At 39.2% G+C, this 21,698-nt stretch overlaps 1 protein-coding gene across 14 annotated transcripts in view; it reads right to left on the reverse strand.

The window, feature by feature from the left end:
* The window catches only part of MEF2C (myocyte enhancer factor 2C), a 232,453-nt gene extending 210,960 nt beyond the window's left edge, over positions 1 to 21,493 (reverse strand). For 12 of the 14 annotated variants that reach the window (XM_075271131.1, XM_075271201.1, XM_075271148.1 and 9 more), the window contains exon 1: positions 21,317 to 21,493. The gene's annotated coding sequence lies outside the window, so the exon portion shown is untranslated. The remainder of the gene's footprint in view (positions 1 to 21,316) is intronic. The other 2 variants (XM_075271174.1, XM_075271140.1) reach the window with 1 other exon arrangement.
* Positions 21,494 to 21,698: the final 205 nt, after the last annotated feature.

Below are 21,698 nucleotides of genomic sequence, written 5' to 3' on the forward strand. Positions count from 1 at the left end.
CAGTGGAAACTGACAGGTTAAATCTCTGAGACAACGTTTTGTATCCTTCCCCTGAACAACTATGTTGAACAATCTTTGTTTTCAGATCATTTGAGAGCGGGCTGTCCATGTTCGGCGACCATCAAACTTAACTGAACTTGAATTGTTTTGTAGAAAGAAATGGTCCAAAATACCTTCATCCATGATCCAGGAACTGATTAAAAGCTACAGGAAGCGACTAGAGGCTGTTATCTTTGCAAAAGGAGGATGTACTAAATATTAATGTCACTTTTCTGTTGAGGTGCCCATATTTTTGCACCGGTCAAATTTTGGTTTAATGCATATTGCGCATTTTCTGTTAGTACAATAAACCTCATTTCAATCCTGAAATATTACTGTGTCCATCAGTTATTAGATATATCAAACTGAAATGGCTGTTGCAAACACCAAAATATTTAGAACTAAAAATGATTAAGATTAATAGGGGTGCCCAAACTTTTTCATAGGACTGTATCTATCTTCCTTATCTCTATCTATCTATCTATCTATCTATCTATCTATCTATCTATCTATCTACCTACCTACACGTCTACATCTATCTATCTATCTATCTATCTATCTATCTATCTATCTATCTATCTATCATCTATCTATCTGACATACAATAAATGTTAGGCATATTATCTTAAGTTTCTTTTGTACTTGTGATGTTTCAATAGTTACAAGGAGCTGTAGAGTATTTTTACCTATATTTTAGTAAATACATAAAGGTTATTTTTATCATTATATTATATATGTATATGATTATATTATTATTATTATTATTATTATTATTATTATTATTATTATTATTATTAGTTCTTTATTGATGTATTTATTGCTCTGAACTTTTAGTAGTACTTGAGCTGGGATGTACTAAGACATTTTAAAGACATGGTGACTGTCAAACAGCAGGGAGCTCCCATGCAGCTGCTTTCTATATTGTCCCTGTATGACCCAGCCCTGCAACCACTAGAAAGCTGACGGATGGTTATAAAGCTGAGCTATGAAAGCACAAAGTGCTACAATATCGTTCATGCCAGTGTGTGGCATCACAGGGGTGATGGAAATAGGCCCAGCTGACAATCATCATTTTGAACATATGGTTCTCTTGATGCAAAAGGACTTTTTTCTAGCAAACTCGAATATATGGTATTTGAAAATATTTTTAAATAAAAACAGAAAAGAAACTTCGTATAAGGAAATGAGACGAATAGCTAGCATTCTATGGTTAGAAATGTGAAATATACAGTATATGAGTCTGGCAAACTTGATATTGATAACTTGCTGCAATGTGATCATTTTTTATTTAAACTAACAAAAGTGAGTTTAGTTTGCTGCCTCTGAACATGTTATTATCTGTTACCTGTTCTTGTCTTGGAGGCCAATGTGATTCCCTGTACTTTTTCATATCATGTCGCCTTAAACATCTGTTGGACCCTTTAGGAGACATCAGATAGACCCAAGAATCCAGGAGAATACAAGACAAAGGGGGAGACTAGTGTTTTCAATGCTAACCCTTGCCCCGCCATAGGATCCACTTAATTGTACAAGCCTCATACGACATGCTTTATTGCATGGCATATTATCCCCTACCCCACTTTACATTACTGTATAAGTTGCCAAACAAAGGCGCTATATATTGGCACATCTTCCCACCATGCCATCATGCTTCCACAATGAGTGGGGACCAAATAAGTGCCCTGACAGCCATATTCACACCAATGATAATGCTGCTATAGAGGAAATAATACAGAAACGTGTTGGGTGCTAAATATATACATATTCTTGTTACAATTAACAACTAGTTGCACTAGTATAGGAATCAGCACTCATATGCAGTATTTGTCGCTGACTACTAGAGTGGGGGTATAGGCTCCAATATGCTGCAATTGCTACTATTCGTCATAGGCAGTGAGAATATGTCATACTAAATTCAAGTATCCATATGCTACAATTGCCGCCTATGTGTTTAGTTGTCCCAAGTCTGTTTTTTAACCGTCTTTTTTCAGGCAGTAATAATCATTTAGTAGTAAGGTGACACATGGATATTACGGCATTGAATTGTGCATGACTTCTTAACACCCCCTCCGAAATTCTGACAGAGTCTACAGCACTTAGCGAGATCCAACTTCATAAGTTTTCATTGGCTAGATAGCAGCGACAGTGAGCCTGGGTATCACATGGGTTCACCTTGATGCTTACGAGACACATTAATATCTAAAAATATACTGTAGGCATTATTGGACTTGGATACACTGCAACTAAGCAAAGAAATTGTCACTTAGAAAAAATGTTATTTTCTTATATTATAAATTATATAGTTTTATTTGCACATTTTTTAACATTATATATCTTACTGGCAAGTGAATAAGGCTATGGTCACACTAGCGTTCGTGGACCGTTCATGGATTCCATCTCCCATTCTGCTTAAAATCTATGGTGCAGTATCCAATTTCAGCGGAAACTGGGTGGATCTTGGCAGACCCCATTATCGTCTACAGGGTAACCGTTTTCCATTTTTCGAACCCGAAAAGTGGACCCCAAGAGCGGAAACCTGAACACTAGTGTGTACCTAGAGTAAGATGCAATTGAACTAGTGATAACTCTATGGAGCCTTCTATATCTAGGCTTCATTATTGTGTCCAAAGCTAATTTTCCTGGAGCGTCATCTGGTGGACTAGACTGGCCATCCATATAGGTGTGGAAAATATTAAAGTGATTCTCTAGTCTCCCACTTAATAAGGTTGATTTACATAAATTCTCCATACATTGACTTCCTAGATTGTATTCGTATACAGCGACCAATTGGAAGAAGCAGAGCTGCAGGGGGAGGAGAGAGCAACAGCCAATGATGAGACAGACGGTGTGTCTAAGACTACCATAGACTCCCCATAGTCACAGACCACAGTTTTGCTATTATGGGGCTCACGTTAAACAGAGCCAAAATGCAAGTCCTAAGCTAAATAAATAGCGGGTAGGCCTAGCTTATAGGTGACTTACCTATCCTTTCTGGACTCCTGTTGCTTTTAAGTGACATTAACCTGCGTAATGGGGACAGCTTGGAATAAGTGTATAGATATTTCATATATTACTATTCCCGTGGTATTTTCCCTTATAAATCAAGAACAATTTTATCGAACATCCATCACATTAGTTGATGTGCTTTAAAAACAAGTTAGTACTGCCAGTGCCATTATAATACTGGCTGCAGACGAGGGTAAAAGGTTTGCCAATGGTAGCATTAAACAAGAGAGAAGGCTCTTGAGAAAAGATTCAGGCTCGCAAAGATTAAAAAGAAAACTTTACAGAAAACTGTGTCAGAAGAAATGCCTGGGAACGAATCAGGAAGTCAAGAGAAATGCTTGGGAACGGGTCAGCATAGGTCATGGCAGTGTCCTCATGTATAGATCTTGCCCGGAAGACAGGCATGGGAAACGTTACATGAGAGTAAGGAAAATGAAGCTCACCAATTTTATTAGTTCGAAACCAGATATATCACAGTATAAATGAAATGTGATAACATACCTCTTAGAAAGTCTAAAGTCCCTGTAATATGCTAATCTACTTTATCGCTCACTTGTTTAAAGAACATATTTTTAGTACTATTGTGACAGCGCGAAAGTGACTTTCAACAGTATCTTTCAACTCCTGGGTCATTTTTTACATTGTAGTGTTGAGGGTGAAGATCAAGTTTATATCATGTAAGTTATTCCTACTAATACAGTTTCCCATGCTCAATAATTCAGACATCTGTGTTTTTCTTGTAATGATACTTAAAGAGGACCTGTTACCAGGTCTGTAAATCCCAGTGACATACATCTTCTGATCATTCTAAGCTATCACCCTAAGCCTTTGGTGGTTTTATCCAAATCTGTTCAGCCATTCCAAAGATATAAGCCCTTTAGTGTTATTACAAATTAGCATCTACTAGCAAAGTGGGTGGTAACAGTGCATGACATACATACATATATGCATGACCCTGCCCACTTGACTATGTACCCTAATTTGCATAACCATGTTTACATTTTGGAAACTGATCAAGGTGGCAGCCCCTATCAGATGATGAATATCATTGGGCTTTTCATACCTGCTGACAGGTTCCTTTTAATCTGTCTTTAAAAAAAACCTCTTAATATATAAGTTAGGAATAATCTCCATATCCTGAGCTTTGTACTCCTGATCTCTGTGTACAGTATGGCTTCTACTTTGTAGAACCTAGTCACACATTACAAGAACGAATCAGTTCCTTTCCTTGCAAGCAAACCATACTCAGGCTGGAAAATATCCAGTAAAAGGCAGTTAGCTTGATTTATTGTATATCTCAGGCTGGGGCCCTATGTTACAAAAACACAGCATGCGGCAAAGAACGTACGGTGCCTTCAAAGTAGAAAGTATTCTAGGTAATCTCATCCACACATTGCAGATAAAATAAGCAGCGGAAAAGCTGCTATTTCAAAAATACTTCGTTTTTGAAAATCGCAGTATGTCAAGTATACCTACGAAAACGCTGGCAGTTTCCCTATAAGTATAACGGTAAGTTGCAGCGGTATTCAGTCGCGCACTCCGCTCCAGATTAGGCCCAAATGAATAGGCCTAGTCAGGAGGGAGTGTCTTCAGGCGGATGTCGCGAGGTGAAAGAATGAACACGTCGCTTCTTTTTTTGGGAGCCGAAACAAACGGCTCCCGGAAAAAAGAAGTGACCGGCTCCCATTGATTTCAATGGGAGCCATCTTTTTGGGCAGTATTTTGAGGCAGATACAGCCTCAAAATCATGACCAAAAAACCAGTGTGAACTTACCCTAATAGGGTCAGAAAGTCTGCAGAGGAAAACTCCTTCTGTGAAAAATGCCGAAAAATATGTTTTTTTTCCTAGCAATTCTCTGTGTTGGGCCTTAGCCTTATACAGGTTATTCAAGACTAAAATGTGGTTTATAGCCTGTTCTTAGGACAGTTCATCAATGTTTAATCAATAGGGGTCCAACCCTGGTGCATTGCATATAATGAAGTGGCATAACCAGTTGTGGCATATGCCCACGGTGGGCCCAGCAACAAATGTTGTCTTGGTCCAGGTATTTAGATACATGGCCAGGACTACAAATGGTACATTTGCCTAAAGTGTAAGAAAGCCTAGCCATGGCTCTGATCCATAAAGCCCACTGGAATGCCCTGCCTCCTTCATTGATTCTCCAGTCACAGAGACTTGTCCATATATGCAGTACTGTATAGCCTGGTTCTACAGTTTGGCCCCATTGCAGTAAATGGCTCTCATACTGGTAATAGACGAGGGTCCCCAGGGATCAGACCCCTTCTAATCAAACTTTTATTGTGTTTGCTTCTGATAACCCATCAATGTTGTAGACCCAGTCACAGTATCTTGGATTTGAGGCTGGATCACTTCTAGACACCCTCTGCAATGACTACAGTTTCACTTAAAGGTCGTGTTTCAAGCAGGTTTTTGGGACAATGTTTTTGTAGCTGCAGGGCAGCATTTCCTATTACGTTACACTGTATACTTAATAACTGGGTCTTAGATTGTTACTCTATATGCTTCTAAAATAGACGCCGATCCAGACATCAGGTGATCCCGCTTGGTGTATTTTATTGTATAAATTTAGCAACAGTCAGACCTTAGTGCACAGATTACACACCCACATCCAAATGCCTCAATTCAATCTGATCATTCCTAGAATACCCCATCTTAGAGGGAGATCAAACTTTCCGGGTGACGATTTTCCTTTAACAGCTGCTGATGATGAAAATAGAAAAGAATGCGGCCATGTTTGTAGTATACACAATATTATCCCAATACTATTGAGAACAAATGGCCTGAGATTTTAGTGGGTCATAAAAACCAGTCTAAACTTCTCAAATATTTTCAAAAAGAAATAAAAAAATTTTTTTTAAGACGGGTCTAGAAAGAAATTGTGTAGTTGGAATGAAATTGATGTATTGAAACAAACTGATGCGAATTTGCGATAATAGCAAATCCCATTCTACCAGGTATTTGATCACTACAGCAAAAACAAAATATTATTTGAGATAAATGGGGAGCAGGGGCCGTGTACCAGCCTAGAATATACACTTCGAAATAAAAATGACTGTTACAATCTATCGCTGTTAAAATATTTCAGTTTTTTTTTTTTGTATCCTCTCTGGAAATGTAGCACATGTGGAATATGTTTAACACTACAACACTCAGCATGGCTCCTCGCATCCAGACATCTAGTCTAGTTTTCAACTTGTTTGCTAAAAAAAATCTTTATTTTACTCATGGTGATCTGCTATTGACAAACAGTTTGGAGTCACCTCTCCAAACTGATTTAGGCTAAGACGCCACGTAGTGAACCCCAGCTAAATAAACTTTGCAAAAGAAAATGCGTCACAATTTTTCTGCAGCGTATTTTATTGCATTTTTGCTGTTTTTCTCTGTGGCTTTTCTTCCCTTATTAAATATATAGCATAGCTCCCAACCGTCCCGCATTCCGCAGTACAGTCCCGATTTTATACTCCTGTCCCGGGGTCCCGCATGGCTTAGTGCATGTCCCGCTCTGCCCCTGAAGTGTTTTACTTATTAACAAACTTTCCCCCAATCACCATCCGCTCTTCTAACAGATAAAAGGTTGTAACTGGGATAAGAGCAGTGAGTGATTGGCGGAAAGCTTGTACTACTGTACTCAGAAGGACCTGTGTGACATCAGATGGTCAGGTGACCAGGTAAGCGTGCATTAGTATCCCCTGCAGACAGTTGAGCAAAAGATGAAGAGATGTATGGTTTAAGGTACTGGGCGAGGGGAATGTGAGATGCAGGGTGGACTGTGTGTAAGGGGAAGATGTGGGGTTCAGGGTGTACTGTGGAGGGATGTGGGGTACAAGGTTGACTGTGGGTGGGGGAGAGATGTGGGGTGCAGTGTGTACTGTATGTGGGGGAGATGTGGGGTTCAGGGTGTACTGTGGGATCCAGGGTGGACTGTGGGGGGTTGAAATGTGAGGTGCATGGGTGTACTGTGGAGGGGAGAGATGTGGGTGCAGTGTGTACTGTGTGTGTGGGAGATGTGGGGTGCATGGGTGTGCTGTGAAGGGAGAGATGTGGGGTGCAGGGTGTACCCAATGAGAAATGGATGGGAATGGGCAGAGTCAATTTAGAAGTGGGTGGAGCTAAATTTGTCACACCTCACCCAGATTTTGTCCCTCTTTCTGTCCTTTAAAGGGATTCTACCATTAAAACTTTTTTTTTGTTGATAAGAAAGGCTATTCGTCTCTTACCTTTAGACGTGGTCTCCGCTGCACTGTTCCTCAGAAATACCGATTTTTACTGGTATGCAAATGAGTTCTCTCTCAGCGATGGGGGCAGGCCGCAGCGCTCAAACAGCGATGAGGGCGTCCCCACCAGAGCTGCCAGAGAAGTGTCTCCAAGCGCCGCCTCCTTCTTCCTCTCCTCCTTCAAAAGGTTAGAGACGAATAGCCTTTCTAAAGGCTATTCTGATGTCTTATCCACAAAAAAAAAGTTTTAATGGTAGAATCCCTTTAAAAGTTGGGAGGTATGCTATAGGGAAAATGCTTGCATTTCTGCAACTAAAATTGACATATACATATTGACTAATATGTCTTTGAAAACAGTTTTTCTGCAGCCTTTTTTTCCGCAATATGTGGATGAGATTAACCAAAAGCTCATTCACTTTGCTGGTACTGTAAAATGCAGCGTCTTTTTCTGCAGTTGCCCAAAACAGTGTTTCTGTAAGTCCGCAAGCTGCTGACAAGCTGTTTGTACAGAATGCATAGTCCGGCTTCGCACTGTAGGCTCTTCGTCTCCTACCAGGTTCATACAGCAGTGGCTGTGCTTAGTATAACAGCTCAGCACATTCACTTGAATGGGACTGAGCTGTGGACAGGAAATGTGACCTAGGAATGGAAGCAGAAACCGCACTCAAGGACCTCCATTGCCACTTCAACTGATCTGCAGGGGTCCTGGGTGTTGAGTTCCTGCTAATTTTCAATTGATGACCTATCCTAAAGAACGTTAAGAAGCTAGGCTGAACCTAACAATAGGAATCAGATGAAAATATAATGTGAATGGGAGCTACACAATGCCAGATGGGGAAATAAGTTTTGGGAATGTTGGATTTTTCAGTCACTGCCAGAGATATGTAATGTGGCATTTGCTTCTATCCCTCTACCCAATGAAATAACTACACACTCTCTGCTGAGCATGTATCTCTATGAGAGAGCCGAGAATGAGAATAGTCAACCAAATGAGCTTTGGTAACAAGGCATCAATATCAAATCCTAAAGTCCAAGGCAAAATGTATAGAGATGTAGATGGTTAACAATGGGAGAGCTGTGATCCCTTTAATAAGCTTGAATGAAGGAGAATCAGCCCCGCTTCAATCGCATATTCATGGTCTATACCCGCAATAGTGAACCTATGGCACGGGTGCCAGAGGTGGCACTCAGAGCCTTCTCTTTGGGCACCCATCAGTGGAATAGAATATACTGTGTGGTGGCCATCGTGGAGCAAATTGTACTGAGTGGGGATCTCTGTGCAGAAGATTACATTGTGTGGGGGCCACTGTGGAGCTGATTGTACTGTGTGGGGGCCACTGTGGAGCAGATCGTAGTGTGTGGGGGGGCCACTATGAAGCAGATTGGACTATGTGGGGGTCACAGTGGAGCAGAAAGCTCTATAAAGCCCCATTCGTATGACCATATTTTGCAGGTCTGTAATTGTGTGCAATTGTGGATCCACACATTATTAAAGGGATCCTATCATACAAACCCTTTTTTTTCTGAGTAACACGTCGGAATAGCCTTAAGAAATTGTAAGCAGCCATTTTCTCATGGCCTGTGGGAATGTGCAGTCTGCTCTGCCTGAGGCCTAGAAGTCTAAAACCTGCACCGAAAGAGGAGGATGAAGGGGACGTTGCTGACGAAGATGGAGGCGGCACTGGAGAGAGTTCTCTCGCACCATTGGGGATGCCCCCAGTGCTGTTTGAGTGCTGGAGCCCGCCCCCCAGTGCTGTGAGAGAACTCATTTACATACCGACCAGAACCTGATTCCTAAGGAATGGCACCGCGTAGAAGACAACGAAAGGTAGGAGAAGAATAGCCTTTCTTAAGGCTATTCCGACATGTTACTCTGAAAAAAAAGGGTTTGTATGATAGGATCCCTTTAAGGTTAAATTGCCGTGTTGGCACTTTGTAATAAATTAGTGGGTTTTGCATTGCAGTTTGGGCACTCGGTCTCTAAAAGGTTCGCCATCACTGGTCTATACTATCATAAGGTCATCAATGGTGTAGTCTCAGAAAACCTCTTCAGACCAAGGTTACACATTGCAAAAACGCGGCAGAAAACTAATGTGGAAAAATTCAGTGCAATACAAATAACACAAAAACACCTTGTGGAAATTCAGCTACGTCGTTTTTTGCTGTTCTATTTCATCACCCCATATAACCCCATGGGAAGTTTTATGGGGTTAGTTTATTGTAATAATATCAGAACAATTCATTTGGACATAAATACGTACAACAATATAACGATGCAGGTAAACTTGGATTTCAATACCAAGTATGCTGTAGGAAAACACAGTATGGGTTAAACATAAAGGTCATATGATTAATAATATCATTGATTTTTCAGCATGAAGCTGTTTCCTTTATGGCAGTTTCTATGTCTTCTGCTTTACCATCTAATGTAAAGTTCATTTTATCAGTATAATTCTTAAGATTACTGTTGGAAAAAAATTCTGACAACTGTAGAAAAAAGTAATGAGCTGTGTTTTTCTGTCATTTATCATTCTTTTACATATTTCTGTAGTTATCTTTTTGACTATACATAAAAAGCCTAATGTGATAATGTATTTGTACCAATTTTGCACAGCTGGTACCTCTAGGTTATTAGCTTTGTCTAAAGGCAAGGACAGATGGTAGAGTTGTCAATTGTTTTTGCAGCTGAGTTATGCTGTGTTGGATACCCACATGAACACGCTGAGTCATTCCAATAACCAGCTTTTCTTAGTGATTTCAATGTCGTTCTTAGACCTGAATTTTTTTATTAAAAGTGCCTGTGGATTTATTTTTATTCAGTCCCAGCAGTGATTAAACTAATGTAAAGAAAAAAAGCCAATCTTAAGAGTCCAGACAGATTAACATTGGTGCATAGGCTGCTTTTTTGTACTTAAAATGTATGAGTATTGTAATGTCAGCATTCATGTTATTACTGGCATAATTTTTTTGGGACAATGGCATAAAAAAGAGAAGAAGGAAAACAATGGAAAAAACATAGAAGTTGTTCCAAAATGTTATTTGTTGCTATTTGTGTCACAAGTCAAGGGGAAGCCTTTGGAGTTCTTGGGACGTAGGTACAATTGAATGCAATGATGACGCAGAAGCCATCGGCTTCCTGCTCTACCATTTAGTAACCACTAAATGGTAGAGAAGGAAGCTGATGCCTTGCTCCAGGAAGGAGTGTAGAAATGCATAGTGGTAGCATCAATCTTATAGGCATCATCCATCAGTGATCTCATACATAATGACAGCACCTCCCCAAAAACTTTCCCGCCATCAGCTTCCTGCTCTACCATTTAGTAGTTTCCAGGCAGAAGTGTAGAAATGCATAGTGGTATCATTATTCCTATAGGCACCATCCATCAATGACTTCATAGGCAGTGACAGCACCTCCCCATGTCCTTTATAGTCACCAGCTTCCAGCTCTACCATTTAGTAGTTTCCAGGCAGAAGGGTAGAAATGTATAGTGGTAGAATAATTCCTATAGGCACAATCCATCAATGACTTCATAGTCAGTGACAGCACTTCCTGCACAACCTCTACAGCTGAATGGCACATGGGACTCGTCCAGCAAACTCTGCATTTGGTATGGAGGAGACATCCACCACAACTGTGTGAAGACACATTGGTGCACATTTATTAATCCTAAATTTTAGACAGTACCATACAGTTTAAAAATGGTTTATCACAGTGACCTATGCTGGATGGTAAATCTGATGCATCTTTAGATTATCTAGTACTAGCTTATACCACCAATTTGCTAGCTAATGCTAGGTTCTCGCCTCGGGAACCCTCAAACAAAAACTTAATCCACTTAAAAAAGCGTTTACCCTCGGAAACCTGCGAATCCCATAGGCTATAATGTGGTACTCCGGTTTTCTGCCCGAAAAATGCAGAGAGAAAAGTCCTGCATTTTTGAAGCGGATTTGGGGACAGAAACCCCGAATGTTGCCTTAGTACTGGTGTATATTATTGCATCTTAAACAGAGGAAGACACAAACTGCTGAGGACCCCTGTTCATGAACAGTTATGGGCCCCTTGTTTTCGAATCTCTTATCATAAAGAACCTCCTTATGTCTTTTTATCAATCCACGAGTCATATGTAGCTATACAGTTCATGATATTTACCGTAACGTAGTAGTAACAGATTGCTATACCTTCATGTGTAAACTATTCCAGGAGATACAGTAAAAAATCATAATGACCCACAGATTTTATGATCTGTTTTCCATTATTTTGGCTAATTTTTGGTGGAAATAAAGTCATGCAGTAGATTGTCTGTGGTTTATTTAAGCATTTGAGTCAAGAAGAATTTGAGTAAAACCACGTGGCAGATTTCTGTGTCTATCTCATACATTTCAACTGGGTTTGCATAAATCCATGCACACACGGCAGACAGAACCACATTTTAGATGTACATTACTTTTTAGTGATTTGCCTGCAATTGGTTGTCAATCGACTATTTTTGATTTACGCTATCCTGGTGAAATAAACAGCCAAATCGCAGAGCGGTCACAAGCAGGCTGTGGAAATAACCAACTTACATCTATGATGGCAAAGTCACATGCAACTAAAAATACATTAGGTTTTAAGTCTTGTCACATTTGTGGTATGTCACATGTCACATTCACAAACATTCAATGCAATGTAGCAATCTATTTTACGACCTTCATGTTGCATAACCAAAGTTCCCGAGTGGCTTTACCCTTTACCCTTCTATCTATCAGACTGTGTCTGATATTGAAGTTCAGTCCTGTTGTCTTGAAAGGAGCTAAGCTGCACTACCAGACAACATCCAGCAACAAGTGTGGTACTGTTCCTGGAACAAAACATTTTTTTTTTTTTTTCATCTTAAAGGACCTCTTTAGGCTGAGGCCCCAAGGTTGCGGAAACACAGCTTCTTTTTTTGCAGATTTTGCTGCAGTTTTTTGAGCCAAAGCCAAGAATGCCTACAGAGGGAATGGGAAATATATAGGAAGTTCTTATACTTCTTCCTTTTGCTCAATCCAATTCTGGCTTTGGCTCAAAAAACGGCAAGAAAATCTGCAACAAAGGAAGCTGCATTTCCGCAACATGGGGCCTCAGCCTTAGGCCGGGGCTCTATGTAGCGGAAATGCCAGAAAGAAAAAACACAGCACTTTACAGTCACTGTAATGTGGATGGGATTCTAGCAGTAATACATGCACTGCAGACACACTGATTTCCTAAACCGTTGCAGTTTTGGAAATCACAGCATGTCAATAATACCGGCAGAAATGCCGGCGGTTTCCCTATAGGTATCATTAAATCAGATAGTCCACTGCAATGTGTTGCCGCCAGGGTTTTTCCTGCAGTGCTTTTTTTGCTGTGGAACAGAACGTGGGGCCTTAGCTTCAAGTAGCAAACTGCGGCTAAAAAACACTGCCGAAAAAAAACTATTAAATCTATAGAGAAAGTACTTGCTTTTCTGCAGGTAAAATTGGAATACTGTGTTTTTTAAAAAAAATTTGGGGAAACACAGTATGTCAATTTTAGCTGTGGAAATACTAGAAATTTCCTTGTAGTTTTAAGAAGGGAGTAAAAAAACGCAGAGGAAAATGCCACACAAAGCAATGGAAAACACAATGTGTTTTTGCTGCATTTTTTTCGCAGTATTTTTAGCTGCGGTTTACTATGTGGGGTCTTAGCCTGAAGGCCCTTGCAGACAACCTTATGAAAGGTGAGTGTGCGATCTGGGTTTTTCCTGATAGCACACTGACTCATTCATTACTCTGGGCCCACACACATGACCATGACACGGTCCCAAGTGCAGACTGACAGTCTGGGCCACAAAATATGGAACAGGTCATATTTCTGTCCAATTTTGTGGTCATGCTTCCATGACTCTTATTCGTTGAATGAATGCGGCCGCCAGCACATGGCCGGTGTATGGGTGACACGTGTGTTGGCCATGCTTTTGATTCATGGCCAGTGATAAGCACATGGCCACGTGTAACCAGGCTTATACTGATGTTTCATACGGTGTTATTGCTATATTTGCATTACCTAAAACTAAGCCCTTGTGGAAATAAGGACTGTAATAAGAAAATGAGGGTTATTATGTCCTAATGTGATGTTTTTGTGTCATCTTGTGTTATTATGTATAAACATTTTTCATATCCAAAATCCGCATAATCCCCAATGAGTCACTTTTATATCTATTGTATATATGTATACACCTTCACATTGAACCTTTGAAAACATCACCCAACAATTTAGCTTATTTTATATATTTATGTACTTTGTGTAGGTGAAATCAAGTGGGTTTTTCTTATTCAGAGAGTTCACACACACAATATATCAATGCACTGCACATTTTTAAGGGAACAGGTGTCACATACCCCACCCTGTCACACAGGGCAGCCTGGTTGTAGCAGCTGCCAAGGATCTGCTGAAGCTGTCACCCCACTCACATACCAAAACGGTTGTTTAGAATGTTCCATTGATGAAATGAGTTTCAAGGTTCTTAGAAAACCAGATATCATCAGGATGATGTATCAGCGACTAGCCCTAGCAAAAAATTGATCACGTACTCCATACAAACTGATACACTTTGAAAATTTTTGCTCTCAATATTATCACATTCCCCTTAGAAATCCCAGGATTCAATTTCAATTACGGTAATTTGCGGTAAATTGTGTTAGAAAACAGCTATTTCCTGGCTGCAGAGACCTGTATAGTAATGTAACACTGTGCCTTGCAGTGGTTTTTAGTGATGTCCCATTAAAGGACCTTGTTCAGCACTATCCACTGCAATACACAGGGTGGTGCCAAGGGGGACATTTAACATGGTGGAAACCCTTGGATGACACAGTCATGTTTGACCGCGGCATCCAAAGGGGTTAGTTAAAGCCCACAATCGGAGCTGTGCTCTGACTGGGGGTTATGGAGCAGGGACTGGGAGGAAGGGACTCCTAGTATCATAGATAACTATACTGCTAGGAGTCCCTCTCCCAGCATGATGATGAAGCCGGTAAGGGGGCATTCACACTTGTGCCTGTGTCCACCATGGATATTTTGCCAGGTTTTCATTCTCAGCTCTGAGAAACTGGACAGGGGACGGCTTCCCGGTGGTCAGTTTAAAACCCATTGATTTGAATGGGTTTTAAAAGCATATTGCAGGTGTCTGTGTGCAGCCTCTTGAGCACGAAAATCATTTTTTTTGGCCGGACACAAAGTTGGACATGCAGGACTTTGTGTCTGGCCCAAAAAACGGTTTCTCCACGGAGAGGCTGCATGCAGACACCTGTGGTTTGCTTTTCAAACCCATTCAAATGAATGGGTTTTAACACTTTCCGCCGGGAAGCTGTCCCCTGTCCAGTTTCTCAGAGCGGAGGACGGAAATCCGGCAGAAGGACACAGGGCGGACACGGGCACAAGTGTGAACGCCCCCTAAATATGACTAACGCATGAACTGTGTTTCATGGATGAAACACGGTTGTGTATTACTTCCCTAAAGCCTCATGTACATGAACGTACTTTGGATCCACAACTGCAGATCAAAGTACTGACACATTGGGCCCAGACACACAACTGTAGTTTTTAGCCGAATTGAAGAGCCGCATATTACTGAGAAGGTCTTATACTTGTCCATAATTATGGCTCTGTCAATTCATTTGGATTGTATGGGTCAGTGAAAGCCATGGGTGACAAATGGATACCAATCCATGTGTCATCTCTGTCGCTTTTATTGTGCACGAGCCCTACGACTACATCCACATGACCGAGATGCAAAACGGCAGTGATAAATGTCCATCTTGCACTCGAGACATACGAGAGTGTGGAGGGGTCTGTGACAACGAACAAAAATAGGACGTAACGGTCATATGAATAGCCCCCATTCACAGACATTAAATGTAATGCTGTTGTAAGACGTCCGTTGAAAAAACAGATGTCTGACAGCCATTACTCACTGTTGTGTGAATATAGCTTAAGGCTGATGCACACTTTGCAGAAAAGCTGCTTTTTCTTACAGGTTTTGCTGGGCTTTCTAGAGCTATGAGAGAATGGGAAATATAAAGAAAGCTCTTATAGTTCTCCCTTCTGCTCTTAGCTTAAAAAAAAAAAAAAAATTGCAGAAAAATCTGCAACAACAATATCAGATTTGCACACATTAGGAGGATGTTCTGAGAGGGAATCAAAAGAACAGCGAGAAGAGCCAGACTTGTTAATAGAAATATCTAGATGCACATGCATTTTATTTTTAATCCAATTGAAAAAGTTACAATGACTTATGTCATCTAACAAAAAAATATTTTTAATAACAGGATAAGCCTTTTACGTCTGGGCTCACATTACAGTCAATGGGGTCCATCAGCGTTGGTGTCTGCTATTTTAGATCAACCACGGACACAGGTATGAACATAAGACATCTTGTAAGTCAGTACGTACAGTGAATGTGTCACCAGAGAATGACCTGTATGTTAAACATATTTTTAAAGAAATATTGATGATTTTATTTTTACCTTTTCCATGTCATTATCCATATTTTTATTCTAAAAAAAAGTACTAAATCCTGCAATTTTCAGTCTGGCCACTGAGCATAAAAATAGATTGACAATTGCTAATTTTGTAAGGATTTTCTGTGCAGCAGGCACCTTATTTACAGCACAGACAAGAGAGGTAGGATTAGGCCTGGGGGCTCTACATGGCGTCAAACCACAGGCCCTACAAAGTGGATGGGATTCTAGCGAATCCTAACCGCACATGGAAGAAAAATGTCTGTAGCAAAAATTGCGTTTTTGGAAATCGCAGCATGTCAATTATAACTATGGAAATGATGGCGGTTTCTCTATAGGTATAATTGAAGAACAAAGTCCAAAAGCTTTCCTTTCTGTGAAAAGCGATGCAGGAGAAAACACAATGCGTGTCTGCTACGATCTTTCCTGCAGCGCTTTTTGGCTGTGACCCGCTACATAGGCCTTAACCTTAAAATAGAAGATAATGTCATCACTGTCTCAACATTGCGTTCACTACTGCCAATACTGGCTGTCCCAAATGTGTTTTTGTGGAAAAAAAAAGTCACTGACTGCAAAAACATCAAAGAGAATAGTCCTCAAAGCAAAGTTCAGTGGCAAACTTACGCGTCTTCCTTTGTAAGGCAGTTTTAAAGAAAGACTCCCACATGGCAAAACACAGCTAAAAAGTGCTGGAATAAAAAACACTGTGAAAATACATTGTGTTATTTATCCACTGCGTCCTTCATTGAGTTTCTACTGAATTTTTTCAGTTTTTCCCCCTATTTTTCATATTAAATCTATAGGGAAAATGCTAAAGTTGACATGCTGCTTTAAAAAAAATAAATCTGATTTTCTGCAGCTCTTTTCTTCCACAATGTGCAGAAGGCATTAGCTAGAATCTCATTGACTTTTCTGGTATTGAAAAACACAGATTTTTCAACAGGCAAAAATGCTGCGTTTTCACAACATGGGGCCTTAGCCTATGGGCAGCTGCACACAAAGAGAATTTTGCAAAATTCTCTGCATTTTATGTGGAGTTTTTTCTGCTATTTTTGTCACATTTGTTTCTACGAAAAAAAACACTGCACCCAGATGCATGCTGTCAACAGGAATTTATAAAATGCATCAATGTATTTTTTTGATGCCTGAAACGATAAACCACTAACAACATGAACATATATAAACATCCACCTTCTCCCATATGATATAATCTATATGTGATTGATACTTACCTTTTATTATATTTCATTATATTTAATTCTGCTTTAGCTGGGTGACCCCATATATTTATATGATTATTTTTATCACCCACACCATATGGGCTTACAATGGATGTACATCTAATGAATTAATAGGCATAATACAGCAACAGTACTGACTCCTATATGTTGTCTATTGTGATCTACATGTGACCCTGCGACCTCCACTCACATCTTCGATGCGATTCTTTAATTGTTTTTAAGTGTTTTGTCTTTCCTTTTTTTCTTGATGTGTAATATTAATAAAATTATTTTTGTATTAAGAACTACCATATATACCCCTAATTTTACCACTAAAAACTGGGAAAATTTATTGACTCGAGTATAAGCCGAGGGAGGGCGGGGGAATGCAGCAGCTACTGGAAAATTTCAAAAATTGAAATGGTCGGAGTTTTTGGGTGCAGTAGTTGCTGGTGCTGGGGAAGGGGAGGGGGTGTTTTGGTTGTCTGTCTGCCCCTTCCCTGAGCTTGAGGACTGTTTTTTCTTCCCCCACTTGTAATATAGCCTGGCTGAATATAGGGTATCTGCAGTGCTCCTATTAACCCCTTCCCGACGCAACAGGAGCACTGCAGATACCCTATATTCAGTAGACCGGGCACTTTCAGACACATGGATACCTAATGTGTATGTGGTTCACAGTCATTTTCTACTTTTATATGTATTCTAGGCAAAGGAGTGATTTACAACTTCTATTTACTTTATTTTTTTTATTATATTTTTTTTAAAGCTTCTTTTTTTTCACTATTTTATGGGAGATTCTATACATTACTATTGTGGCTGGTCATAGACCCTCCTCCTCCCAAAAAAAAATATTTTTTTCTTTTTTTGCTTGACTCGAGTATAAGCCAAGGGGTCTTTTTCAGTACAAAAACTGTGCTGAAAAATTTGGCTTATACTCGAGTATATACGGTAGTTTTGTTTTCTTATTTATGTTGTTATTTCTATACGGATACCATATAGGTTTATAAACTGATGTTCACAGGTATCCTGTGTATTGTATAGTCTAGTGCTGAGACGTGATAGGGTTAATAAAACAAAAAGTGAAGGAAGTCTCATATATATAAGTCTGGATAAAGACTTGCTACAATCTGCCCTATCAGCAGGCACATTACTACTGAGATTCCTTTTACCATATGATAGGAGAGGTGAACTCTATTGTACTGTTCAAGGTGTTTCAAGTGTTAAATGGTGTATAATGCTAATTTCTTGCAAAAGGGCCGTGACATAATGTACATACTTGTATGTGTACTCAATTCCTATTTACTATGTACTTATACTTTGTATTGACAGGAAAGAATTCCTAGAAATTCTGTCTTTAAAAGCAAACGAACAATATAGTTCACTTAGTAATATATAATAATAATGGTATTAATAGTAATAATATGTCTAATGTGAACACTTCTGATTAACATTACAAGTGGTAAACCAATATACCATGTATTATTATGCTCTTAATACAAGAATTGTCTTTTACCACCTAGGCCACTCTATGTTTTAATGTGTGTTTTTTTGTTAATTTTTTTTTCAAATATTTAACTTTTTAATACTGTGTTTTGAACCTACACAGTAAGGTAATATTGTGTCTTGTTATTTTATATAATTTATTGATCTGTTCATAGAAGCTTTATTTATCTACCAATTGAAAAGGTTTATTTAACACACATGACCCTAGTGGAGACCCCAGATGACATTTAACCTTTCAGTAACGAAAAGACCTTGGCATCATAAACATTTAGGACACTGGAATTATATGTGAACCCGTCTAGTGCAATACCATGACCTTGGTTCTGGCCCACTAATAAGACTTGCATACTATACTGATATTTTAGTATCGCAATGGCAACATCAGGAGAGACAAATAGTAATAATTCAACTTTTACACTTTAATGTAGACAAAAAGATACTGTCTATGTGACAAAAATCCCTAAAAATCCCTATACTCCTTCTTCTTGTTAACTGAAACTTAATAAAAACCTACCAAATCACATACAATGCACAGTGTGTGACCACATGATAATAACTGTGTTACAACTGTGAGTCTACTGTATACAACAAACATCCTAGCTCTACATCACCAAATCTTTTAATCCCTAATAATTGATAGCAATATTATAATTCTTTAAAGAAATCATTGTAAAACTTCTTTGTATAGGAGCCATGTAGATGGCATGTGTTTGTGACAGGTGGCTTTTTGGTTCCTCTCGCTCACAAAACCACACATTCAACAGTTGCTTTTGTACTAAGTAGACCCCGAACAGATGATATCAAAAGCAACTAACAACTAAATTACTAAAAAGTTTTCAGAAGAAACTCAAGAGTACAAAAACAATCAATGTGTTACTTCTTATTAATGGCAATAATGTATACAGATAAATATGCATACAGATAGGAATTAATGTACATGGAGCTGTGCTTTGTGTGGCATTGTATTATAGAGATGGTCTCCCTTAGAAGAGTGTAGGGGGAGAATAGCACCATCATTTTGCAGATGAAGGAACAAAATTTATGTCTATGGTGGATTCTAAACCCAGTATGAAATTGTGGAAAATAGAGGTACAGGAGGGCACCACAACTGGAATAGGTGCTGTATTATTGCCTTGTACTACTGGGAGATTGTATGGAGTTGTACTATGTGAGGGACTTCTAAAACTGGGTCCATACTACAGGTCTTTACTGATTGAACCTAATATTATCCATAGATGATGATTAGGGTTGAGTGATCAGGAAAGATCGGATCCCAATCAGCGATGGAGCAAATTTCACAATCGGGATTGGCTGGAAAATGATCGAAAATCGGATTTAAAAAACGATCTTTGAAATCTCTTTAGGGTCAAGCGATCAGGATTGGGAAAGATGGGATTCCGATCGGCGATTGAGCAAATTTCACAATCGGTGTCAGCACCCTGACATCGGGATTGGCTGGAAAATGATTGAAAATCGGCTTTTAAAAACGATCTTGAAATCTCAAGATTGGCTCAACCCTAATGATTTTAAATAAGAATAATGATGGTGATGGTAATACTACTACTACTACTACTACTACTACTACTACTAATAATAATAATAATAATAATAATAATAATAATAATAATAATAATAATAAAAAGATGAACAAGAAGAAGAAGAACAAAAAGAAGAAGAAGACTGCACTTATTGGTACTGTACATGTCCTTAGAAAAGAATTGGGTTAAAGATCTCTGTCCCCACCTATAAGCCTCCATCAGATATTATAAGATAATAATAATAATAATAATAATAATAATGTTATACTAGATACATTACTCTTAATAATCTGACTCCAAATAAGTTATTAAAACCCCAAAAAGATACCTAGCACTATATACAACTCGTAACTTGTCAACTATTCACATTGATAAGCATACATAAAGATTTAACACAGAGCGACATTTGTTATTTGCCACAGCTCAGTATTGAAATGTAATATGGTTGACATTTATGTAGGGCTGTAGCTAAACCTATTGTCTTATCTGAGCAATCTCACCGTACAAATCCTACAGCCTATAGTCGTAAAAAGTTAAACAAACAAGTTCAGCTACTTCCCTACCGAACTCAATAAACGTTATGGAAAACTTTATTAATTATTAATCAAGGCCACATGTATCCGTAATTAAACCCGGCACACATACATATATAATACATACAGTACAAATTAAAAACACCCTATATCTGTAAGGTCAAATCTAAATTTCAGTACGGTCCCGCTGCTGAGCGCTTCTTAGGAACCATTTCTATTGAACGCTTTTAAAGCTGTTTGTTTTTTTTGCTAATTGAGAAGTGATGCATTTCATTAAATCCAGATTGTAAAAATCAGCCTGAAAAGTTAAAAGAATTCATTTCTGGAACAGGCAAAAAGCTGTTTGTGGTGTGCAATAGTTTTATGTTTATGGTAATCTCCATGTTAAAAGGAAATAAAAAGAACAAAAAGCAAAAAAGATTTATCAGTTGGAAAACACTGTCATGTTACCAGCTCTGTGCAAATATGTGCAAAACAAGCGCCTTCTAGAGATACAGTAATGCACTCCCAGACAGAGGAAGAAGACTTTGTTACTTGGCACAGTGTATCTGGATATCATGTTGGTATTTTCAGTATTTTTCTATAGTACTATGCACATGATAATGAGCTCTGCTACATAGGTATATCCATGCACTTAAACCATTTTCACACAAGCATGCCCTTCCATGAGCCCCATGACCAGGATCCGTTATTACAGCAAATATTTCAGTTGCAAAAAAAATTAAAAAACCCAAAAACTTACCAGTGCCCTGCTTCTCCAGGAAGTCGCGCCCTACAGCACCTGCTGAGGGTCTTGTTGACCAAACTCTGACAGGTAAAAAAATTCCTGTATAATAAAGCCAGACCAGCTGGCTTTGAAGAGAAACCCCCAGTACGGGTTCTGTTGCCTCACTCTGTATCTTACATGAGGACAGTAGCTTTTTCCCCTCTAGCTGTTGACCTGTAAGAAGCGAGATTCTCCTGCACAAGTGTCTGGCAGGCCCACCAGCACCTGCTCCTGTCACTCTGGTATAAATTTAGCCGTTAAAGGTATCACTGACAACCAGACCTTTGTCAGCGCTGGCAGAAGAACACAAGATTACTGCCTCTCAACATATGCCACAGCTAGCATAGAAAGTCAGGAT

This window comes from Leptodactylus fuscus, chromosome 1, assembly GCF_031893055.1.
Source record: "Leptodactylus fuscus isolate aLepFus1 chromosome 1, aLepFus1.hap2, whole genome shotgun sequence".
Taxonomy (NCBI): Eukaryota; Metazoa; Chordata; class Amphibia; order Anura; family Leptodactylidae; genus Leptodactylus; species Leptodactylus fuscus.